The sequence below is a fragment of the Neophocaena asiaeorientalis genome, unplaced genomic scaffold, assembly GCF_003031525.2.
Source record: "Neophocaena asiaeorientalis asiaeorientalis breed wild unplaced genomic scaffold, Neophocaena_asiaeorientalis_V1.1 scaffold365, whole genome shotgun sequence".
Classification (NCBI taxonomy): Eukaryota; Metazoa; Chordata; class Mammalia; order Artiodactyla; family Phocoenidae; genus Neophocaena; species Neophocaena asiaeorientalis.
This window is the reverse complement of record NW_020172773.1, coordinates 250,726-271,188: the sequence shown is the minus strand read 5'-3', so window position 1 is coordinate 271,188 and position 20,463 is coordinate 250,726. Positions and strand designations below refer to the sequence as shown.

General features: G+C 37.8%; 1 protein-coding gene across 6 annotated transcripts in view; it reads right to left on the bottom strand.

The window, feature by feature from the left end:
• ECT2 (epithelial cell transforming 2) overlaps window positions 1–1,291 on the bottom strand; it is a 64,673-nt gene extending 63,382 nt beyond the window's left edge. For 4 of the 6 annotated variants that reach the window (XM_024740866.1, XM_024740867.1, XM_024740868.1 and 1 more), the window contains exon 1: window positions 1,170–1,291. The gene's annotated coding sequence lies outside the window, so the exon portion shown is untranslated. The remainder of the gene's footprint in view (window positions 1–1,169) is intronic. The other 2 variants (XM_024740862.1, XM_024740864.1) reach the window with 2 other exon arrangements.
• Between the last annotated feature and the right edge of the window lie 19,172 nt (window positions 1,292–20,463).

Genomic DNA, 20,463 nt, shown 5'->3' with positions numbered 1-20,463 from the left:
GCCAAAAAAAAAAAGGTAGGTGATTAAAAATTAAAATTGACTGATGACACTGTATGTGATCAATTTACTGCCAAAACAGTTTTAAAATTTAGAAAAAAGCTGCATGCTAAACTCATCACATATCAACAGTCTGATTACAAACTGAAATACACTGATCACTTTTTCACATTCATGTATTCTGTAAGTTTTTTATAACAAACACAAAAGGATCAGTGTTCATAAACCCATACAGATTACTTCTCATCTGAGAACATACTCAAGGAGCTTCTAACTAAATACAACTCATGCCTTTTTTCATCACAAAGATAAAATTTGTCATTTAAACAAGTTTTCTTTTACTTATTTTTTTAGGCAATCATCTTTCAGGGTGGAGGAGCTAAACGCCTTCCTGGGTATGTTGGTGGTGTTATAATAACATTGCTAACATTACATAACACTGTGACTAACAATATTTATTTAACGCTTAATATGCGGCATTATTCTAAACCTTTAGACATTGTTCTAAACTTTTTACTTGTATTCATTTAATCTTTGCAACAATCCTAAGAGGCAGGTACTATTATCATATTCCTCTTACAGGTAAAGAAACCTAGAGCGGAGAGATTAATTCCCCCCAGGTCAGAGTGTTGTTAGTGGCAAAACAAGGGTTCAAATCCGGTCTGATTCCAGAGGCTGCGCTTTTAACCATTAAGCCATACCCGTCTGTACGCGGGGTGGGGCGCTGGAACGAGCTGGCGTTTTATCTTAAATACTAAAAACTAAAGAGAAGACGCCAAGAAGAATCCAAGGGTGAAACCACTAAGTAATCTGAGATAAGCCCCCAAAGGGCGCAGCTGCCGGCCCCCAGAGCCGCAGAGCCCACTGCGGTTTGCCAAGACCCCTTTCCCGACAACTCCCCACTTTGCCCAGAAACTCCTTCGGAAGAAATATTCAACCAGGTGAGCGGTGACGACGCACAGCAGCCAGGTGGACCTCGGGCTCCCACTCCGCATCCCGGCCCCGATGTTGGGAACGCGGCGGTGTGGTTCCCAGAGCCGGGAAGCCAAGGCTGGGAGCTCCGGAATTCGCGGTCACCGGGGCGGGGCCGTGGGACACAAGCAGAGCGGCCCACTGCTCCAGGGACGCCGGCCCTCTCCCACCTCCGCCACCCGCACCCACAGAGCCCTCACCACTCTCAAAAGACGCCCTGGAAGTTCCACCTTTTCAAGAACCGACCCTCCTCACTTTTACCGCCATTCCTCGCCGCCGGCGGCCGCAGCCAATTCAAAAAGTGACCCGCAGAGGGGCGGTGATTGGCCGCCGCTCCCCGCCCACCTCCCCGCAGGTGCCAACCGATTGGTTGTGCGTGTGTTTCAAATAAACCCAACGGCTCCGACGTCAGAACGTCCCGAATTTGTAGAGAAGTGCCCGGATGTTACCAGGAGGTGGTAGTAATGGCTCCTGGGCTTCTGTGGGAGTAGCAGGTGTGTCTGTGACTACCGCTTGTTTACTCAGTAAACATCCCGTTTCCTAAGGAAAGTTTGAGTGGATTCTTCGTCCCCTCGGCTTTTTTTTTCCCCCCGCCACCAAATCCTTTAAACGTAATCAGTGCCTTGGCAGATGAATTTTTCTCCAGTGATTCCTGTGAGCTGTAAGATTTTTCTGCCTGAGCTTTAGGAATTTAAAGTTGGGTTAAGGGGTTTGGGGTTTGGTGGTTGTGTTGGCGCGGCGGGGCCCAGGACACGGGAACTCGGAGTCTCTCCAGATGGACTTCAAATCAGCAGCCTCTTGTTTAAATCCTGACGTATGTAAAGCACTGTGCTCTGGTCTAGGGAATTTCACGGATGATTAGAATAAATTCTTAGTGTTTCTAAGCCTTTTAAAAAATATATAAGCTTGCATTTGAACAAATGTAAAAATATGTCACGAGATTCTAGACTCTTCTGGAGCCAAAGTAAATTGTCAGCTGCTGCGCCCGCCCCTCCCCCCCTTCCCCGAGGTCTTTTGCTGCTTTCCTCTGAAGTCTAGCCAAGAATTTATCGGTTTTCCTATAATTACGATTGCTATCATGAAAATCTTTTATTTTCTTTGTTTTCTAAATATAATATCTTGTCACACAACCTCTTAAAAAGACACCTCCCGAAGGTGAGTTTTGCATAGTTCCCACCTGATCGCTGGTTTAAATAAAGGAAGAAAGGAGAATCCACTGCTGAAACCTTAAATTTCAACAAGAGGAGGAGAACTTGTACTTTGGAATGGAACACTTCTGAACGTCTCAAACAGGTCGTCAGGATTTGGAATTTTTCCTAACTTTGTCAGGCCACCTTAGAATGCCTGAAAAGTTTGTAATGCATTCCACAAAATGAGTGAACCAGTCTGGTAATTATTGGTTTCCCTGTTGATAATTGAAGAATATTTACAGTCTGCCCTTCATTTAATGCCATGATAACCGTTAGGGAGAAAGCAAAGAAAAACAGTAATTGAAATTTCACTTTGGAATGTGCTTGCATACTTAAACTAGGGTGTGCCCAGCATTCCAAAAGGTCTCCTCACTGAAAATACATTAAGCTAGTGAAGAAAGCAACCTGTTTCCTCTGTGCATTGCTCCCTGTTAGGCTTTGCACCCAAATCTATTGATTGCCTACACGGTATCACCACACAAATTGTATGCTAGCCTAACGAAAGCTATACTTGATTCCTTTTAAGGGTTATATGGCAGTCTGACTAGCAAATAAACGGGCAATACAGTCTTCTAACATTTCCTAACCATGTGACATCCTTTTCCATTTCCTAGGCAAGTAACCTCAAGCAAATAATTTAACCTCTCTATGCCTCAGTTTGAGTCTTTATAAAAGGGCATGATAATACTTACCTCAGAGTGTAATTAAAACATATTCTAGCATATAATAAACATTCAGTAGATGTTAGCTGTTAATATTACTACTACTTTGCTGCTGTGGCTGCTGCTACTATTACCACTACTGTTACCTCAGCTGAGGCCCTATACTTGCCTGATGGGACTGATGGTCCTCTACACTGCCTTCTCACCCCTGACCACAGGAGCAATGGCAGCAGTGTTTCTGTTCCCTTTGCCCCACCCATTCCCAGCCACAAATCCCGCCACCCACCAGACCAAGCTTGGTGCAGTGAAGACCTCCATTGCATTCTTTTCCTACCAGAGAGAGGACAGTCCTTCTACACCAAACCTAATCTCTCTTCTCTTTTAAGGGAAAGCCTGCAATGCTCAAGATGTCTCCTCTTGTCTAGAAGATACGGCCTTCTTGCTGCTGCCCTTGGCCGGGCTTCTGTCCCCTTCCAAGGCAAGTCCAGCCAAGATTCTTTATGCTAAATGCAAGCCTCTTCCTTCAGGTGCCTTCACTGGAAATGTAGTTATTGAATTCATATGTCAAGGGGACAAAACTGTTTACAGTACAGGATAAATAGATAGATAGATAAATATGAGAAGTTCCTTGAAAGAATAAACCATTTAAAAAATTCTTACATGTCATTCACAGCTCCTAAGATGCTGAATGAACAGTTTTCAACAAAAAATACTGAAGGAATTGAACTAAAGTACTTAGTATATTAAAGTACGTATTTTCATCAAACAATATGATAATTTCTGAGGTGGGGAAATGAAATGTGGAAGATAGAACTACTGAGATTCTTCCTTTGGAGGATCAACTTCCCCACCTCCATCTCTGAATTGAGTGACATGCTGGACCATCTTTCCTGACTCTCATCTTAACACTTGTTCCTCTTCCAGTTTATTCCCTCCTCTTTTTTTTTTTCTTTTTTTTTTGCAGTACGCGGGCCTCTCACTGCTGTGGTCTCCTCCGCCGCAGAGCACAGGCTCCGGACGCGCAGGCCCAGCGGCCATGGCCCACGGGCCCAGCCGCTCCACGGCACGCGGGATCTTCCCGGACCGGGGCACGAACCAGCGTCCCCCGCATCGGCAGGCAGACTCTCAACCACTGCGCCACCAGGGAAGCCCCCTCCTCTTTATTTATAGTTCCTTTCTTTCCTTACGCCCTCCCCTTTCCATCTCCATCTTCCTTTTCCATATGTACTCCTTCAGGGCAGCAGAGAATGGGGAGTTAGGAAAGTTAGTTTGGGGTTATGGAATATCTTTTTCCACCCTATATCCACCCTATATCCATTCACAAGTATGCACACTGCCCACGCCATCACTCTTCAAATCAGAATGAAGAAGATTTCTCACACTTTTGTAGTTTGTTCTAATCTGCTAATAAGAATTAGTATATCTGAAAAGACTATTAAATTTTTGCAATAAATGGGCAATATTTGTTGTGGTGGATTTTGTTTTTATTACCTAAAGTTGTGATGAAATATAATTTCTAGGTTTTACTTTTTATTTTTTAAAGGAACATTTCTTTCTCTTTTTTTAAATAAATTTATTTACTTATTTTTGTCTGCATTGGGTCTTCATTGCTGCACACAGGTTTCCTCTGGTTGCGGCGAGTGAGGGCTACTTTTCTTTGCGGTGCATGGGCTTCTCATTGTGGTGGCTTCTCTTGTTGCAGAGCACAGGCTCTACGTGCATGGGCTTCAGTATTTGTGGCACATGGGCTCAGTAGTTGTGGCTCGCTGGCTCTAGAGCAGAGGCTCAGTAGTTGTGGTGCACAGTCTTAGTTGCTTCGTGGCATGTGGGACCCTCCTGGACCAGGGCTTGAACCCATGTCCCCTGCATTGTCAGGTGGATTCTTAACCACTGCACCACCAGGGAGGGAAGTCCTAGGTTTTATTTTTAAGTATGAAATGTCATCGACCAATAATACCATCTACTTTATAGTAAATTTAACTATTTCATCATAGAATTAAATGTTTTACTGTAACTAAATATTAACATTGTAATGGCACATAGAACTCATGTAATTGTTTTTCTCCTCTGTCACCATCCTTACCACCTCAAAGCATTTGTGAAATACATAGCTATGTATAAAGCCACACTAGGTACAGTTACAAAGATTCAGTCCCTCTAAGAATTTATCACTTAAGATTTTTGTTTCAAAATCTTTAATGAGTAGCCATGGAATTCTGTACTTTCTTGGAATTATTAACATTTTCCAATTAAAATGTTGTATTTCCAAGTTGGTTATAATATAGCATCTTCTAACCTGTCATCTCTGCCTGTGAAACAAGCTTTAGAAATTATAATCACTGTGAGCCAGAAGAAGCTATTTTACATACCTCAACAGTCAGTAATTAGGATACGACATTGGCAGTTTTATTCATATGAATCATTAGGCTGTAAATCACTTGACATAGATTTGCAATACTATACAAATTTACCACTTAAAGTTTCACTTGGACAAATAGAATTACCGTTCCTTGATGGAGCAAGAGGTTTCCAAATATGGTGAGGCCATTTTTCAAATTATGTAATTTGATTAGCAAAATTTTAGATGTAGAAAAAAAATCTCAGTTCACTAGTGTCATTCTTTATTTTACAAATGAATTTTACCGAGGCCCGCAACATAGAGCTTATATTCCTTTACCAAGGTCAGGTAACTGGTTAATGGAAAAACCAAGATCAAAAATTTTATTTCTATTAAATCTATTTTGTCTTTATTAAATTAAAGATACTAATATTTATATTTTACATTAAACTTATAAAAGTACCAGTATCTTTATTCATACTGCTTATGTATTTTACTTTTGAGGACATTAAGATGCTTTCAGGGACTTCCCTGGCAGTCCACGCAGGGTGCGTGGGTTCCATCCCTGGTTGGGGAACTAAGATCCTGCATGCCACCTGGCATGGCCAAAAATAAAAAAAAATTTAAATTAAAAAGAAAACGATGCTTTCAGTCCCATAAGATCCTTGTTGGTCTTGTTCACCAATGTATCTATCTCCAGCACCTAGCAACAGTTCCTGGCATATAAGATGTTCTCAAAAGTTGTTGCATGAATAACACTGTAATTGATCTTCAGAATCCATATTGCCTTCTTCTAATTAATTCTCAAGTTTGCATTTAGAGTGACATTATGCAAATCCAAACTCATCATATCACTTCCTCCTTAAAACGCTTCAATACTACTAGGCCTCCATGTCCTGACCTCTACTCATTTTCAGCTTCCTCTTACACCAGGTTCACTTTCTTTCTCTTGAGTTCTATACCTGCCTTCCTTCTCAAGGATTTTTGGATCTGCTCTTCTCTCTACCAATTCCTTTGATCCCCATTCTTTTAACCTAAGAGACAACTTCTAATCCTTTTAGCATTTGCTCACTTACTACTCCTCAGAAGATCTTTGCTAACTACCCATATCATCAGAATCCCCATTATATAGCCCCCAGCACCATGAGTATCTCTTTTGTGGTACTTATCAAAGATGTGATTATTGGATTAATGTCTCTCTCCTCCACTATCTAAGCTACTTGAAAGGGAAAATGTCTTTTTGTTTACCATTTTGTCCACAGTGAAGGCACTCAATGAAATATTTATTGAAATAACAAGTAAATGAATTAATGATTAAATGAACTTATTTTTATTATAATATCAGTGATGTCCTTTCTAAAGTTATTTTAAAAGTTTTCTTTTTTTTTTTTTTCTGATTTTGTTTTTCTTTGGCTGTTCTGTGTAGCTTGTGGGATCTCAGCTCCCCAACCAGGGATTGAATCCAGGCCACAGCAGTGAAAGTCCAGAGTCCTAACCACTAGGCCACCAGGGAACTCCCCTAAAAAAGGTTTCTATTATTTTTACTTTTATCTAACCCATTATTTATGACAATTTTTCAGGAAAGATTAAGTGACATATTTCCAAAATTAAAAAATTTACAAAAGGATAAAATAATTTACATCTTTTATTGACAGTTGAGTAAATTACCCAAGGATTGAATGCTTTTTATACCATGCCTATTCCAGCTATGAGTGGAAGAGAGTTAATGCTAATAGCACTAAACTGATTGGATAAAACTTGCCAGTGCTTATGAACATAGGCAATTATCCATATCAAAAATTCAGTTTTTATACAACCTACACTTTCATACATTATAAACTGATACTTATAAATTGCCTCTTCCACACTGTCAACTGACTTGTAGACATCAAAGTTATCCCAAAGTGATTTTGTCTTCAGTTTAGTTTTGACAGTAACTCCGTCTTTGTAGAGTAGTACTGATATTTACTATGACAACAATTTGAATACTTTGATTGTACTTAGCAATATTTTGCTGCTGCTATTCAAATGAATGGAAAAATGGAATTGCTAATGCAACTGAAGTAAAAATGGAACCCAGGTCCTCAAAAAATGGTGGATATTTGACCTCAGTTGGTATGAGGATTTAGCATAAGCAGATTAACTGTGGGTTTAATAATGAAGGAAATAGAAATGCATTGGGGAAGATATTTTAAAGGTGAGATATACTGTTGTAAGTGATATTCAAGTGTATAGTGCAACTATATATAAATCCTATGCCTAGAAAACAATTAACATTAATGAAATACACAAAATGTTCTTAGTGTCTCTATCTTGGCCATTGCATTTACATTATTTCCCCTTCTTTCCTTTTTTTTTGGTACTTTTCAAATTTTCTATCATGAGCATTTTAGTGGACAGTTGTTGCTTTCCTGGCTGTTGAACATTTAACCATTCCTTCCTAATAATAGTCTGATTTCCCTTTTGAGAAATCCCTCATTGAATATGGTTTTAGTGCAAGGTAATGGTCATCTGTTACCATAGATCTGAGTGGAGCCACATTCTCTTCCCATGCTTAAAGCTCAGTCATCATCTGCTCTTTCGAAGGATTTTGAATTTTTAGCATGTGCTAAAGATATGGGAAGGGTTAAGGATCATATATTGATACATTCTAATAGCATCAACTGTGTGCAGACCAGCTTCTTTGAGTCCAGTAATTTTTGATGGTATTTCCACTGACTACACCTCTGGAGCTCTCTAGCTCCTCCCAATTCCCAAGGCTGACCCTCATACTGATTCTGTGAATTTGCAGAATAAATTAAATCCTTTTTTCCTTCAAGATAGTTAGAATTGGTTTCTATTGCTTGTGACCAAGAATGCCCAGATGTGTTGCTTTTACAAATCCAAATCTTGTTGGCTCTACCTTCAAAATATGTCCATAATTAAACTAGTTCTTATCCCTCCATTACCCTTTTCTACACTACCATCATCTCTCACCTGAATTATTGCAATAGCCTCCTAACTCATGCCCCCAATTTTACCCATAAATCTTCACCATCTATCCTCAAAGAAGCAACTGGAATATTCCTGTTAAAATATAAGTCAGATCATGTCACTCTGCTCAAAACCTTTATTGGCTTCCAATTTCTTTCATACTAAAGCCAAAGTTCCCACAATAGTCTTCATGGCCCTACATAATCCTCATTGACATCCTCACCCTCTCCCTTTCACACCTTTACTTACCTCTAGCCACACTGGCTTCTTTGCTGCTCCTCAAAGACACGAGGCACACTCCTAACTCAGGCTGATTTCTCTGCTTTTATGTTCTTCCTTCATATGTGCCTGACTTACCCCCTCTTCTCCATCAAGAGAGACTTACCCCCTCTTGCTCAAATTCACCATATCAGCTAGGTGGCTACCCCTCCAAAAATTGCAGCTCCTCCTCAAGCTCTCCTGGTCCCCTTTGCCTTGCCCTTTTAATTTTATAGCCATTATCAACTACAAGTATATATTTATTTGTTATGTTGTTATTTATTGTCTGTTGTCTGTCTCTCCATACTAGAATGTGAGTTCCGTGAAGGCAGCAGGGGGGGTTTGTCTGTTTTTTCCCTAGTATATTTCCAGTGACTAAGTCAGTACCTGCCACATGATAGGTACTCAGAAATTTTTTGAAGAAAAGAATAAATGAAAGAAGAAAGGAAGGAATGAAAATAAGGAAGAAAGGAAATTAATATTTCTAAATATTACTTACATGATATAATGAAAATTTAGTTAATAGTTTATCCACTGTTTTCAAGCTTTTTGCATATTTCTTCAAATGAAATGTCACAGTGAACTCCAATATATAAAACAGATAAATGCCAAGCTGAATTGACATAGAAGAAGAGAGGTCATGATTTATCTTCATAGAGACTGCAGGAATTTTAATTCTTCTAGAACATAGAATTTGAAAACCACTGACTACTGACAGAATTTGAAAATGATTGACCACGGTATCTGAAGGGCCAAACCCTTTATTTACAAAGCAAGAAGATGAGATTTACTCCTAATAGATATTCACACCCATCTATGAAGTTATCTAGCAAAAAAAAAAAAATTCTTTTTGAATTTGAATCTAGTTAATCTCTAGATCTGATTTTTTAGGAAATACAGAGAACAGAGAAACGTGAAAAATTATAGCACTGGGATACAGTCAGTAAGATCTAGCCTTGTAGAAACTCTACAAGAAACCCTGATTTCTTCAACAAATAATTGAAAGGGGAAAATGATTAGTAAAGGGATAATCAATAGATGAGACTTAAAAGACATAAAACCAAATACAACATGTAGACTTTATTTGGATCATGATTCAAACTTTTTTAAAAATTATGACAGCGGGATTTCTGCTTCTCCTATAGCTGAGTAAACTGCTAAACAACCAACTCTTTCACAAATAACTATAGATATAGGGGAAAAGTACAAAAAACAATTATCCAAAAGATTGGAACAGTGAATAAAAGCAGGTAGACTCTGCAGAGGAGTAAAAACTTGGATTGACATGGGGTGTTTAAAAATGTTATGACTTTTAGAATAAGAAAACTCTGCAGTTATTGTTATGCAGAGGCCAAAACTAAGAGAAAAGACAGTCTTTCTGTCATAAGGAGCAGAGGACAGAATTTGGGGCAACCACAGCTGCTGGAAAGTAAGGGGGTACAGAGGATCCTCTAGAGAGCCTAAGAGAAGCATGCTAAATTCTGCATATAAAATGAAACGATCTCTAGCTGAATCCTTAACCATGCAAATACAAGGAGGACTGCAAGTAATCCTGTCAAGGAAAAAAGAACAGAACTGAGATTTGAGCTGCTGCTCAAAAGACAGTTTTCAGTTTCAGTTCAAACAAGTAATTGCCTGACAATACAAAAATATCAGCATTTTTTTTGAAGAATAAAACAGAATTCAGAATCTCCAAGATATAACCATCACGTCTATGTTCTGTGCCACGTCAAAAAAAAAAAAAAAAAAAAAAAAAAAAAAAAAAAACAGGCGTGACACATTCTAAGAAAAATAAACCAATAGAGGCTAATTCTGAGGTAGCCCAGATTTGAAGGTTAGGCTACAAGGACTTTAAAGCAGTTATTATAACTATGCTGAACAAGATAAAGGAAAGTAGTCTTGTAATTAGTGAAAACACAGAAAAATCTCAGCAGAGAAATAGTATTAAAACGAATCAAATGGAGCACAAAAAGCAAGAATCATAATATAAATTAAGAAAAATTTTATAAATTATATTTCGTAAAATTAAAAACTTCTACCCTCCAAAAGTCACTGTTAAGAAATGTCAACAGTTAAGAAAGTGAAAAGACAAGCCACAGACTGGAAAAAAATTACTTTCAAAATACCTATATGACTGAACATTGATATTCAGAATATTTAAAGAACTCTCATGACTTAATAAAACAAGCAACCCACTTTTTTCAAATGGGCAAAGAAAGATTTGACAGATACCCCACCAAAGAAGAGATACTAATGGCAAATATGCACATTATAAGATGCTTCGCATCACATAATTGCCAAATGACCCAATAATCCCATTCCTATGTATGAGAATCATTGAGGAAATTTTATTCATAATTGCTAAAAACTGGAAAGAACCCAACTGTATATCATTAGTGAATGCATGAACAAGTACATCCAAAACATGGGAAACTACTCAGCAGTTTACATGCAACAAAATGGATGACTCTCATAAGCATCATTTTAAGTGAAAGAAAACAGAAACAAAATACATGTTGTATGATTCCACTGATGTGGTATTCTGAAAAAGACAATGATAAAGGGACAAAATACAGGTAATGGTTGACGGAGGCTAAAGGGTAGGAGTGGAGGCCTACTGCAAAATGGCACAAGAGAACTTTGGGGGATGACGGAAGTATGCATGTCTTGATTGTGGTAGTGGTTACACAAATGTATATCTCTGCCAAAAGTCATGAAGTTACTATATTGAATAATGTCTTAATAAGCATAACTTAAAAAAAAGAACAAAATGGGAATTCTAGGATGGAAAATAAAATAGCTAAAACAAAAAATTAACTGGATGAACTTAATAGTAGATTATGAGCCTGGCACACTGCCTACTGTGCTAAGGAGACAGATGGATGGACCTAACAGAAGAATGAAGAGTCAGTCAGCTGGAACATAGACCAATAAAAGTTATCCAATCATAAGGACAGAGAGAAAACTTTTGGATAAAAAATGAGAGCTTTAGGAACCTGTGGGAAAACATCACATATAATTGGAATCCCAGGAAGAGAGAGAGAAAGAGGAAAAAATAATTTTAAGAAATAATGGCCGAAATTTTCTCAAATATGGGAAAAAACATAGCATTTGCCAGAAGAAAAGGTTTCTATTTCCAGAAGCTCAGAAACCCAAATTAGGATAAATACAAAGAATGTCTTTCATATCATAGTCAAATTGCTGAAATCCAAAGATAAAGGCAAAATCTTAAAAGTGGCCATGGGGGAAAAAAAAAAAAGACACATTACAAATAGGAGAACAAAAGTTTGCAAATACACTAACTTCTTATTAGAAACTATGGAGACGAGGAGACAGTGGTACAACATCAAACAAATACTGAAAGAAAAAACTATTAACACCAAATTCTATATCTAGTGAAAATATCCTTCCAGAATGAAGGCAAAATAAAGACATTTTCAAATAAAAGAAAACTAAGAATTAACTCCTAGCACACTAGTATTACAAGAAATGCTAAAGAAAGTTTTTCAGGCTGATGTGAGATGATTCCAGCTAGAAACTTTAATACTCATGAAGAAATGAAGAACTTTAAGAAATGGTAAATAACTGAGTAAATATGAAAGACTATTTTTCTATTGATTTCTTTAAAACACATGTAACTGCTTTAGGCGGACTCTCAACCACTGCGCCACCAGGGAAGCCCTAGGCTTTTTTATGGGGTTTATAATGTAAGTAGATGTAATACATATGACAACTACTGCATAAAGGAAGGCAGGAGCTCTAAACGAACCCACATGGTTGCAGAGTTTGCACATGTTGTCTTAATCTGTTTAGGCTGCTTTAACAAAAACAACATAGACTGGTTGGTTTATAAACAGCAGTAATTTATTTATTTTTATTTTATTTTTATTGTTTATTTTTTGACTGTATTGGGTCTTCATTGCTGCATGCGGGCTTTAGTTGCGGTGAGCAGGGGCTACTCTTCATTGTGATGCGCAGGCTTCTCATTGCGTTGGCTTCTCTTGTTGTGGAGCACAGGCTCTAGGTGTGCGGGCTTCAGTAGTTGCAGCACGTGGGCTCAGTAGTTGTGGCTTGCAGGCTGTAGAGTGCAGGCTAGAGCTAGAGCAGGCTAGCTAGCGCAGGCTCAGTAGTTGTGCCGCACAGGCTTAGTTGCTCCGTGGCTTGTGGGATCTTCCTGGACTAGGGCTCGAACCCGTGTCCCCTGCATTGGCAGGCAGTTTCTTAATCACTGCGCCACCAGAGAAACCCCAACAGCAGTAATTTATTGCTCACAGTTCTATAGGCTGAAAGTCCAAAATCAGGGTAACAGGTGGTAAGGTTCTGGTGAAGACCTTCTTCCAGGTTGCAGACTTCTGACTTCTCACTGTGTCCTCACATGGTGGAAGGGGTGAGGGATCTCTGTGCAGTCTCTTTTAAAACAACAGTAATCCCATTCATGAGGGCTTCAGCCTCATGACATAAGCACCTCCTAGAGGCCCCACCTCCTAATATTATCACATTGGGCATTGAGATTTCACCATATGAATTTTGGGGGAATGCAAATATTGAGACCACAGCACATGTTATATGAGGTAGAATATGAAAAGTTGACTGTATACTGTAATCCCTAGAGAAAACACTAAATTAATAATTCAAAGAGGCATAAATAAAAATGCAAAGAGGCAGAGAAAAAAATTAAGTAAAATTCTAAAAACATTTAAATAAACCAGAAGAAGGCAGAAAAAGGGAAAGGAGAGAATAAAAAACTGAGAATCCAAAGAACAAATAATAAATGATAGATCTAAATCCAGAAGGTTTAAACAGACACTTTACAAAAGAATACAAACTAATGGTAATGACCAAGAAGCACATAAAAAGGTGCTCAATGTCATTAGTCATCAGAGATAAGCAAATTAACAGCAAAATGAGATAGCACTATACACTCATTAGAATGTAAAAAGACTGATAATTAAAAATACTGATAATGCCAAATGTTGGTGAGGATGTGAAAAAATCAGAACCTTCATTGTTGGTCCATGTAAAAAGCTACAACCTCTTTGAAAAAAGATCAGAACCATTTCCTGTAAAATAAGTATGCACCTACCCTATGACATTAATGCTTACTCAAGAAAAATCAGTACATCTGACCACAAAAAGACTTGTATAAGAACTTTCATAGCAGCTTTACTCATAATACCCCAAAACTGGGAACAGCTCAGATATCCATCAGAGACTATATAAACAAACTGTGGTATATTCATACAAGGGAATATTATTCAGCAGGAAAAAAAGGAATGAATCACTGATTTCCACAACAATGTGGATGACTGACTCTCAAAAACATTATGCTGAGTGGAAAAAAGCCTCACACAAAAGAGTAAGGCTATTTATATAAGGTTCAAGAACAGTAAAATCTAATCTATTATGGAAAATAATCAGAACAGTGGTTTTCTCTTAGGTAATGGAGATAGGGAGTAAATGGGGAGGGTCATGATGGCAATGGCAATGTTCTGTATCTTGACAGCAGTTTGAGTTACAGATATATGCATTTGTCAAAACTCAATATATACTTAAGATTTGTGCATTTTATTGTTTGGAAATTTTATGACAAAAGAAAAAGTAAAATATTTTACTGTAGTTAATGATGTGCATATTGAAGTAAATATTTAAGGGAAATTGTACTGATATCTGTAATTTACTTTGAAATGTGTAAAAAAAAATAGATGAACTAATGGATACACAGAGGGATAGATATATGATAAAACCAGAAATAGAAAAACATTAATGGCATCATCTAGGTGGTCTGAAAATAGGTGTTCACTGTAAAATTATTTCGACTTTGCTGTATGAAAATTTCACAATAAAATGTTGGGGGAAAGATTCAGTAAAAATTTATTTAAAATAAGCGGATATCAAAGAAATGTGAATGCAGACTGGATATTTGATGGTATTAAGGAATTATGTTTATTTTTGTGTGTGTGATAATGGTATTGTGGTTATAGTCTTTAAAGGTATCTTTTAGAGATGCATTACAAAAAAAAAAATCACATTTTTGAGACCCTTGCATGTTTTTCTTTGTTTGTTCCCCAAATTTATACTTTTTTATTCATGTAAATTGACCTTATGGGCTTCCCAGTTCTCTGTTTTCCTATGATTGTGATATATTGACCCTGAATATGATACCTTTACTAAATTCTGGAGCAGAAATAGAACAAAAGAGTGACTGTTAGCAGGATTCACAATTTATGGGATATGAGTTCAAAGGCACTGGGACTCGAGAAGTTTTAGACCCACGATGACTGAGCTACTAAAATTCTAGCAAGCGTTAGGGATCAAGTAGTATGTAAGATGCTATAGACCAGAGCCACACACAGGAAAAGAAATTCCATACTTTGGACAACAAAGGTGAATCAGAGGAAACCTAAAATTCAGACAATTGTGTGATTCCAGAAGTTCTTAACCTTTGCCCTATAGCAAATAAGCTAATGGGTACCCCATGAAGTGGTCTGTGAGTTTTTGTGCAAGTTTTATAAAATGTTAGTGCTTAGAATAATGACACATAGAAAGCACTCAATCAATGCTAGATATTATTATTATTATGTATTTGACAAATATTTTAGGTACTTATTATACATCAGGCACTGTGCTAGGCACTGGGGATAAAATTAGGAAACAAATTGGTGCAGCCTTTGCCACCATAGAGCTCAGAGTTTAGTGAGCTCTATGTAGAAAATCCTCACTCCATCACAGTGCTTTCCTTTTTTTACAACTGGAGTTCACAAGGCCATATAGCATGCTAACCATCCATAACAGGTAATTTTACGTTAATATGTATAAAATAGAAAAATGTTTCCCTAATGCCTACTAACATGAAAGTTGTGATGCTTGGTAGAGTCGCAGATGTGAAAAAAAAAAAACAACTAATGCTTTATGTCTCATTATTTTTACCTTCTCTTTCACACACAGTTGAACTTATAGAGGCTATTAAAATATTAGGCTATTTTCTCCTTCATTAAGCATAATTTCCTTTAATTTTTTATTAACATTTTGCATGCTTCTCTTTTTGAAGATTAAATGGAGCTATTATGTATAGTATCATAGAGTTGAGATGTTTATCAATATTTTCAAATTATATTGTTTCATTTTCCTAATTAAAATCCTTTCTTTGTTTTCTTTTTTGCATGAATGTGACTGACCAAGGAATTGGTATATATTAAATCACTGCTCTTGAGAACACCAATGTGAGATTAAAAGCCAATATCTTATCATATAGTAGATACCTTTAGACAGCACTTGTATGTTGATTTTTTTAAAATTGTAAACATGGATTACTTATATAATTTAAAACTTGGGAAAATGAAGCAGTCCTAATTATGCCATTTTCTTTATCAAACTTTTGCCTTCCTGTTACCAGTAGCATATGTCCAAGCACTTTCCCATGAACATCCAAGGCCTTTTACCAACTCTCTCCCAAGCAGAAAGTACAAATACGTTTCCATGCTTTGAAAATAAGGAACATAAGTTAAAAGACCCATTTCCTGGAAACTCTTGGAATACTTTAAGGTAGAAACCACAATTCATATATTTATCTGAAGTTTTAATAATATCTAATTAGATATTAAATCATCTACCCATAAACTTTACAAGTATAGTGTAAATCTCAAAACAAAACAAAGCTTGAGTTTCTAGTCTATTCATCCATTACATTATCTTGTTAAAATTGTAGTGAATATATTTAGTATTTTACTATCTTAGGTTCCTAAAGAAAAACCAAATATGTGTTTGATTATCACAAGATTATCATAGGGAAAAGAAGTTTTAGTAAAACAGACTTTGTACTGTCTTAAGCAAGGTCTGGCTTGATTTCTTGAGGGTACTTTAGAATTCCTCAAGACAGAAAAAAGTTTTATTATTGTGGCACAATTACTTTTCTTGAACCAGGAGAAGGGGGTTTAAGTATAGGCTTTGTTTCCTAGGCCATAGAAATGAAGGACTGGGTTCTAGTTCACCATCTTTGGCTTATACCACATTACTGGGCTTTACCTCCACCTGCTTCACTTGGTGGTGCTTTTTTATATCTCCTCTCAAATGTGGACACATTCACCAGGAACCAGGGATCCCACAGTGGTCTCCCTTTTCTATGGGTCCTAAATAGTTTAAACTGAGTCTGAGTACACTGGGCTCCACTATATTTGTAAAGGATGTGAATCTGCTCCACAATCATGGATCCAAAAAAACATCATTTTCTTTATTGTTCTAAATTAGATATGCATGCCTAAGCTTTCTACTCAACAGGATTTGTGGGATATTTAATCCATCTTGTTTAGCTGATTATACAGGAGAATGCATATAAGGCAGACGGGCTGCACCCCTCTCTAGTATCATAAACAACCTGGGTCATTGTATACAATCCAGAAAATTTGGGGGAAAGGATTCTGGTCTTCAGTCCATTTTGATCAGCGCTGAGATGTTAATTATTGCTGCCTGCATAAATTATTTACAGGCAGCCACCTCTACTCTTGTCATACCATGCTTGAAGAAGAGTACCATCTGTTCCCCAAATGATGACACTTCGCTTCAGTCCCCAGGCATCCCCAAGCTGCCCCTACTCAGCAGCTGCCCCGTTTCTTACTTTTCCTGGGGAGCCGCGTGGGAGTGGGTCTGAGATCTTCATCACTCTCAGGACTGCCTCCACCATGTTTCAGGAAAAATGCCCCAAAAGTCAGACCAGAATCCATCTTCACCTCAGGGAACTGGTCTCTATCTTCTCCCTCTCCTTCTTTCCAATCTTCTGAAACACAAAATGGCCTTTTTCCTTGAGGGCAACGGTGGGAGTGCAGATGGGATCTTCAATGTTATGGAGCTTTTCACAGAAAGGAATGCTCACTCCTATATGTATTTTGTTTAATGCTAACTTACTGCACTAACTAAACATGAGTTATTATGAGACACTAAATCAAAACAAATTTAAACATTATTTATTTAATGAAACAAGTGTATAATAAAATTTCATATTAATTAAAAATCATATCTGATATATCAGGTCTTCTTAAATAATATATACACATTTATCAAACTAAAAAACACAGGTTATATTGATTAAAAAACTTATTACTACTTTTATACTTCAAGCGATTAAAAAGTATTAATACTATGGATTTAAATTTGTTTTTCATTATTTCTATACTATTCTCATTCTTATTTCTCATTACTCTTAGTGGTTACGTTCCTAGGGTTACAGAAATATTAGTTACCTGGAGGAGTATAGTGCCAAATTAAAAAGCAGGAAACATCAGTGCAGGGTAGCCAAGGTTACAGTTTCTGGATTGTTGGTATGTTGGGTCTGGCTGTATCTTTCAAATCTCAGCTGCTGATCTCCAGGCTGTACTTCCTTTTCATAATTGTTTTTGTAGCAAAGACCCTAATGTGAAATTTATGATAAGGTATTGTGGGCAAAGCAGAACCAGAATCAATAAGAACAGCAGGGGATAAACCATGGAATATTAAAGCTAGAGAACACCTTAAAGTCAGTCTCTGCTCATTTCATTTTTCAAATGAGGAAAAAGAAAAAGAAAAGACGCTGGTGGTAAGGAGACAATTAAGATGGCCTTTTTTTTCCCCCAGAAAATTGTTTATGTGATACTCTTCTTTTTTTTAAATAAATTTATTTATTTATTTGTTTGTTTTTGGCTGCGTTGGGTCTTCGTTGCTGCGCATTGGGTCTTCGTTGCTGCATGCAGGCTTTCTCTAGCTGCGGTGAGAGGGGGCTACTCTTCGTTGCAGTGTATGGCCTTCTCATCGTGGTGGCTTCTCTTGTTGTGGAGCATGGGCTCTAGGCGTGCGGGCTTCAGTAGTTGTGGCATGGGGGCTCAGTAGTTGTGGCTTGCAGGCTCAGTTGCTCCACGGCATCTGGGATCTTCCCAGACCAGGGTGCAAACCCATGTCCCCTGCATTAGCAGGAGGATTCCTAAGCACTGCGCCACCAGGGAAGTCCAAGATGACCTTTTTAATAGCCCAGGAATTGTGATTCTATGGTCTTGAACAAGGATGGCAGCAGTAAAAAAGAAGGCAGATGTCAGAGGCAGGGTAAACAAAACTGAAGACTTGCTGCTGACTAAGTTGAAATGCAAGTTTCTGTAATTGGTAACATGCTATGGGGAGTTGATTTGATAACAAAAGTGTAGTATATTTACAGCAGAGCTTGCCTTGTTTCTCAAAGCAGTAAAATTAGTAGAGCCAGCCAGTGAATGAGTGATTGCCATTGAACAGTGTTATATCCCCAAAAGGATTGGTTATCAAATTGGTTTTTCTTCATACTATGCAGTAATTTTAGGTGTTCTAAAACAATGTTACCTAAGGTATGATCTGTAGATCAGAACCAGTCTATAAACAGTTATCAATTCACAGTGAGATAAATACAGAAATTGTGAGTAAGCATTTAGAAACTTTAATACCAATTTAACATTGCTGTGACATTCAACTGCATGATCAGAGTAACTTAACAAAATATTGATCTGAAAGGATTGGAAAAATCCCTGGTCCTTCACAGTTTGAGAAACTCTGTTTTCAAAGACAAGGGAAGACTGATGGCACAGTAGTTAAGAATCCTCCTGCCAATGCAGGGGACACGGGTTCGATCCCTGGTCCGGGAAGATCCCACATGCCACAGAGCAACTAAGCCCATGCGCCACAACTACTGAAGCCCGCACGCCTAGAGCCCGTGCTCTGCAACAAGAGAAGCCACCGCAATGAGAAGCCCGCACACCTCAACAATGAGTAGCCCCTGCTTGCCGCAACTAGAGAAAGCCCGCGCGCAGCAACGAAGACCCAGTGCAGCCAAAAATAAATTAATTAATTAATAATTTTTTTAAAAGACAAGGGAAGATACTCACAATATATGAAATTACAAAAGCAGGTGACAAAAACTTAATATTGTATGAAACTATTTTTATAAATATATACACTTATCTATAGTAAAAATAGAAATATATTAGCCAAAAAAGAGATTAAATAAAATAATGTATATAAAATACTTAGAACACTGCCTGGTACAGAGAAAGAAATACTCCATAGGTGTTCCTCATTATGGTGATGACAATGCTGGGACCGATCTGCGGTTGCCAGTCCTATTCTGGCTGTTCTATAACCATCAAGGATTTTAATTCTATTGCATAGCTGCTTCTACTGCCACCATTGTGCTTGCTCGTTCCTCACTATTGGTACAGACCCCACCCCAGGGTGTCTGCCTTATCACTGTGCCATTCCAAACACACATTCATCATTAATCATGGATTGTTCCCTCGGCAGCAAAGCCTCATGGCTCTTTCTCTTTCTGAGTCAGTTTCAACAGGAGTTAACAGGATGTTAAGCCTACCAAGAAACGTAACAATACTTTAGGCTGCTTAAAAATCAAAATGCATAGAGTTGCTTGTGAAAGTCAGCTTACATCTTCCTTGTGGTTCTTATCTAGACTTACAAAAGAATACATTTATTTAGAAGAGTATAGCTGAAAGAAACACAAGAGATCACCTAATGAAGGTTAAAGAGTATAGCTTTGGTAACAATGTGTCAAAGTCCATAGTCCAGCTCTGCCATTGCCTAACTGTGTGACTTTGGGCAAGTTACTTAACCTCGCATAGCTCCTCTCTTAGCCTGAGAGAGTAATATTACTTATCACTCCTTCAGCAGTGACTAGCAAAGTATGTGCTCAATAAATAATAGCTGTTGTTATTAACACAACCCTACCACTTACAGAGGAGGAAACTAGGTCAAAGAGGCCCAAGATCACATGATTGGTGCATTATTGAACTAGGACTAGATGCCAATGCTTTTTCTCATACCCCTCACTGCCTTTCACAACTCTGTTCTGAAATTCTATAAATTCTCAGAGATGCCTCAGCATTGTGTTTATTTGTGTCTTGGAAAACATGGGCAAAAATATAGATATCAGGTTCAGCATATGTTTTTATTTTGTGCATTCATTAATTCTGGAAATGCGGTGGTATAGACCTATAGATGGATGTATACAGAGGAGGAAAGGAGAGGAGGAGAAAGAACAAATGCAACTAAGTTGTAATTCCTCTGTATCCTACGG